Raw genomic sequence first — 6,104 nt, forward strand, 5'->3', positions numbered from 1 at the left:
CAAAGCTCCTGAAAAAACAAGTGAAGATGGGCTTGTATAAAGCCCTTACAATGAAAGACTCAAGTACCCCTAACTAAAGCCAAATGACAAATGCCACGAGCAATAAAGAAATTTCTAAACTAACCCCACTAATACTAAAAGACTTAAACACACTTACATTTGTCACAATTACAAAGCTACCACCACCAATACACCACTAGCTATAACTAAAACAAAATAAACCTAAGCTAATGACCAATCGAAAGGCCGGTGTAAAGACTCCAAGGGATGCTCCTGCATTAGGACCTTCCCAGAGTAGCAAGAGGAAGTAGCAGATATGATAGACTGACCTTACCAAAGACTATTGTATCGCTTCTTTAAGTATTAATAGAACTTTCAGGTCTGTCCTGGGGCATTAGTGCACAATTCTGAGTTTAAAAAAATGCTTGTGTTTTGATCGCATTAAAGCATAGAAAGTTGGCCTCTACTTCTTTTAAAAATCAGCCAAGATCAGATACATGTATTCATACACAATAGCAATGGTAATTTTAATCTTTTGTATGTTTTTCTACATCTTAAGTACTTTCCGTCAAGGACGAAGCCAAGATGGGGCGAAGGGAGGCTAGGGGAGAAGAGAATGTGCCATAAGATTTTTTTCCCTATCTGAGGTTAACACCTGGGAAGAAAAGAAAGTGTGATAAGAAAAAGGTAGGTGCAAAAAAGGCAAAGATTGGGGGTCTACTTTGTGGAATGAGGCAAAGAATTCTTCGGATTGGCATGGGACCAAAGTCACTTAGGTCGCCCCATGAATCTAGGGCTGCAACTCGAGCCGGGTTTTACCCGACCCGCATCGACCCGACCCGAAAATAACCTGGGTCGGGTTCAGGTTTCATGGGTTTCGGGTCGAGCCGGGTTGAGCATTCAAAAGCCCGCATGAATCTCGGGTCAAGCCGGGTTTGAAGGGGCCCGACCCGACCCGACCCGAGTTACATAAGTTATAGTATGTTCATTTTTTTCTATTGTTAGTTAAAAGTTAAAAGTGAAAACCCACGCACCCACTGTTATTGTATGTGAGTGTAATTTCTGCTTCTACGAGTTGAGTTGATTCAAGCGTTTGATTCAGCATTGTTTGATTGTAATTACAACATTGTTTGATTCAAGTGTAGTGTGAGTGTAATTACATCATTGTTTGATTCAAGTGTAATGTGAGTGTAATTTCTACTTCTATGGGTTGAGTTGCCTTGGCAAACAAGAATTTTCCTTAAAAAATTGCGTCAACGTGAAAAAACCCGACCCGACCCAGCCCGACCCAAGATTTATCATGGGTAGGGCCGGGTTTGGGAATCGTGGGTTTTCCGAAAAAAAACCCGACCCGACCCGACCCGAGATATTTCTCGGGTAGGGTTGGGTTCTCCAAAACCCGACCCGCCCAACCCGAGTTGCAGCCCTACATGAATCCATGATGCTCTACAAGTTCAATGATATGGATTACACATAGATGTATGTATGATGACCCAATGTGGGACCCTAGAGTTCATCATCATCCACAGTATTTCTGTGTCAAACTAGAAGGAGAAGATGGAGATGAACAACAACAAAACAAAACACGTTTAAAATGCCATTTACAAATAATGAAATGGAAGGTATTTTAAAGCGTTTTCTTATAAAGACACCGTAGATAACTTTCCTTACAAAATGACAGCTAAACAGCCCCTGGAATTTGAAAAGAAGCCATTGGGAATTCTTTTCCCTCCCCTGTGGCCACATAAACAATATCCCAACAGTTGGTTGTTCTAGCATTGATAGATGTATCCGGTATTGATAAAGACATCAGTGTTGGAATTGGATTAAAATAACCTAAATTCATGAACTTAGCTTGGACATGAAGGATAAGCATGAAAATGGTAAGTCAGAGGTCCAAGGAGGGCTGGCAAGGCAGATAGCCTTTCTGACTTGTCAAAGGAAATGGAAAAGGACAAAACTCTACTGGGGAAGAAAGCAAATGGGCCAACGGTGGTATTTCTCAACAGGGAAAAATACTACAGGGTGGGAGTCTCGAGAAACAGCTGGGTTTGTCAATTGTCAGCTCAAAAAAATGGTCCGTGCCTAGAGAGAGAAAAGACCCAAACTTCAAATGAAAATTTGGAGCGGGAAAATAATTTTCACACAAATTGGCCTCCATTGCAACCATCAGACCAAGGGCCAAAGGAAATCCTAACACCTGGAAATGCTTGGAGCTCTCTATTATCAGATAGAGAGGTTCAAAACTCACAGAAACTAGAGCACTGGGAAGAGGAAGAAGCAGACTCAGACATTGAGTTCGAAGATGAGGAATTGGAGCCAAATGATCGGAAGTGGGAAACATCCCTTATTGGGTATTTCCTCGGAAAAAGACCTTATTTCCCAGATCTATGAGAACATCTAACGAGAATGTGGAAAATCAGGGGAGATTTCTCAATGTTCAACCTTCAGGGAGGTTTCTTCCTATTTAAATTCAATAATAGGGAAGATTGTGAATCAATCTTGGAAGGGAACAGCTATAGCTATGGGGGAAGACCGCTGGTCTTAAGGAGATGGGCTCCGGATGTGGCTCTAGAGAAACTATCCTTATCAACTGTTCCAATTTGGGTAAAATTCCCCAGCTTGCACCTAAGGTTTTGGTCTTCACATTGCTTGAGCAGAATTGCGAGTAAGATAGGAAAGCCATTATACATGGATACACAGACTGCAGAAGCATCCAGGTTGAGCTATGCAAGAGTGTGTATTGAAGTAGAAGCGGGCGTTGAGCTCCCAGACTATATAAATATCAAGACATCTTTGGGAAATCACCAGTAGTTAGTGGAATATGAATGAAGACCTGAATCTTGCAAAGAATTTAGATCTTTCAACCACTCAAATGCTATGTGCCCAAGAACAAACTCAAAGGAGAAGGAAAAGGAGAAAACTGTAAGAAAGGAATGGAGGCCTGTTGTGAGAAATGAGCCTATCTGCCTGCAAGAACGTAAAGAGGGGAATCAAAAAGAAGCACAGCTAAACCTTCCTATAACAGAGCAAACCCAAAATAGTAATGTGGAAATAAAAGACCTGGAAGAAGGAAAAACTTCATCTACCATCCAAACTTACAACCCTTATGCCATTTTGGAGCAGAATGAAGCAGAAGAGGAGGAGGAGGAAGAAACCGAGGGGGATGGGGACTTTGCTTTTCCAAACCTAAGAAAGGGTTGGTCACGGGGGTTGAGAATAAACTCAGGAGACGAACAGATTCAGAGACAAGAAATGTTTATCATAGTGAAGAACTCAGCGTCAAAGGAAAAGGGGACGAATCAAGCTACTATCCTTAATGATGAAAATAAGCATATGGAATGTCAGGGGGCTTTGCTCCAAAATAAGGAGAGAATAAATTCAATCTCTCATCAATAAAGAAAGGAGTCCTGTTTGCTGCCTTCTTGAGACAAAAGCTTTCAAGGAATTTTTGGCACGGTACACAAATGAAATTGCAGCTGGTTGGGAATGCCATGGGAACTACAGTTACACAGTGAAAGGAAGAAATTGGATCCTCTGGGATCCGTCTCTCATCAAAATCAATATTATCAGAGAAACTTTTTAGTTCATTCATGTGAAGATCACCTTCTTACAGCTTAAGATTTCCATCTTATTTACAGTGGTATATGGCTCAAATGATGAGATTGAAAGAAGGGAACTCTGTGAAGATATGTACTCCCTATCTAACTCAATTAATTGCCCTTGGGTCATTGCTGGCGACTTCAATATCATTCGGACCTTAGATGAAAGGGTAGGTGGAGTTGGTCTGAGTAGTCGAGAAATGACATATTTTAATGAATGTATTGAAGCTTGTTACCTTAAGGATCTAAGAAGCGTAGGTCAGTCTTTGTCATGGAACAACAGATCAAAGAATGGTAATCTCAAGCTCAGAAAGATGGATAGAGTACTTGTAAACGATGATTGGCTCACAAACTTCCCCCAGGCTATCTTCAATTACAATCACCCGGGTACCTCTGATCATGCCCCCATGATTATTCAATTACTTGATCAAACTGAAAACTCAAGGAAGCCTTTCAAGTTCTACAATATGTGGCTAATGGATACCTCTGTATATGAAGTGGTTGAACGGGCTTGGAGCAAAAAGATTAGAGGCAATCCTATGTTTCGGGTCCTTCAAAAGTAAAAAGAAGTGAAAAGAGAAATAAAAGAGTGGAACTACAGAATTTTTGGAAGAGTTGACCTTCTAGCCCCAATTCTTCTTGCTGAACTACACAGCATTCAGGAGAGGATTGCGGTGAATCCAGTAGATTGTACTTTACGGGCCCAGGAAGAAAAAGTAAGAGATGAGTACACCCAGATGGCGCGTAAGGAAGAATCAATGTGTAGACAGAACTCAAGAGTCCAGTGGCTCAACCTGGGGGACTCGAATTCTAGATATTTCTATTCAATTATGAACCAGAGGAAGAACCAAAATGCTATCATGGGTACAACAACTTGTAGGGGGGGAGACCATCACAAATCCGGAGGCTATTGAACAAATTTTCGCGAATTACTCAAAAAACAACTGAACAATGGAAACCAATGCAATTTGAGTAGTATCCCAGAACCCAGGAAGAAATTAACCCCGGAGGAAGCTGACTTGCTAACTAGACCAGTTTCATAGGAGGAGATTGAAGATGTGATTAGGGCCTTTAATGGGAACAAATCACCTGGCCCAGACGGGTTTAATGGGGAATTTTATAAAAAAATTTGGTATCTGGTCGGGAATGATGTGATCAAAGCCATCAGGTATTTCTTTGAAAAGGGAGTGCTAATGCAGGAAGTAAATGCTACAAACATCGCGTTGATCCCTAAAAGCTCGGAGGCAGACTCGCCGGAAATGTATAGACCGATCTCCCTTTGCAAACGGTTGTATAAAACCATCACAAAGATTTTGGCAAATAGGTTATCTAAAGTTATGAATCGCATCATTGGTCCTTACCAATCGGCCTTCATAAAAGGGCGATCTATCCAAGACAACATCCTTCTAACTCAGGACCTCTTACATAACTGGCATAGGAAGAATGCGAAGGCTGCAATGTGCATCAAGATTGACTTGAGAAAGGCTTATGATAACGTTTCCCATGAGGCTCTTATCTCCTTTATGAAAAAGCAGGGATTCAACGAAGTTTGGAGGGATTGGATTATGTAGTGTCTTAAAACTTCGGCATTCTCGGTCTTGATCAATGGCAGCCCTAAGGGGTATTTCCGTACCTCAAATGGTCTGCGGCAAGGAGATCCCATATCGCCCCTCCTTTTTTGCATCGTGATGGAAATGCTTTCCTGCATAATTCATGAGGAAGTGGACACAAATATGATCCAAACTCCATTTTCTAAAGGTCCCCTAACTATCTCCCATCTATTTTTTGCAGATGATGCAATGTTTTTTCATGAAAGCGACCCCGGAAAATGCAATCCAAATTCGTGATTGTTTAGCGAAGTTTCACGGCTGCTCGGGGCTCAAAGCCAATGTTAACAAATCAGAAATTGTTTTCTCAAACAATAGAAGCCTGGACAGGATCAGTATCTGCAATATTGTCGAGATGAAAGAAGGTGTACTCCCTTTCAAATACTTGGGTCTGCCAATCTCATCCGGGAGGTTATCCTCAGTTATGTGCATCCCTCTCTTATCAAAGATCCGGAACAGACTTGCTGGATGGACGAATAGACACTTATCGAGGGCTGGTCGGGTGGAGCTTATCAAGTATCAAGACTGTTCTCAACAGTTTCCAGATGTACTGGTCTACGGCTTTCTCTCTACCTCAAAGTACCTTGCATGATATTGATGGCATTTTGAGAAGTTTCATTTGGAGTGGGCCTTCCATGACCAAGAGATACCATCCCATTGGCTGGGAGCTCATCTGTAGGCCAAAGGAAGAAGGGGGCCTAGGAGTCAGAACTCCTCAAGACTTGAACAAAGCAGCACAACTAAAGAGTCTCTGGTGAATTCTAAATCCAAATAAAAGTCCTTGGCGGAGTGGTTCAATAGGAGATACATTAGGGGTCGGAACTTCTGGGTTGTTAATCCCCCATCATCCTGCTCTTGGGGGGCGAGGGGAATATTTAGGTGCAGAGAAGTGGCA

The sequence above is a fragment of the Tasmannia lanceolata genome, unplaced genomic scaffold (genome assembly GCF_043159265.1).
Source record: "Tasmannia lanceolata isolate RefF3 unplaced genomic scaffold, GAP_Taslan_0.1 ptg000037l, whole genome shotgun sequence".
Taxonomy (NCBI): domain Eukaryota; kingdom Viridiplantae; phylum Streptophyta; class Magnoliopsida; order Canellales; family Winteraceae; genus Tasmannia; species Tasmannia lanceolata.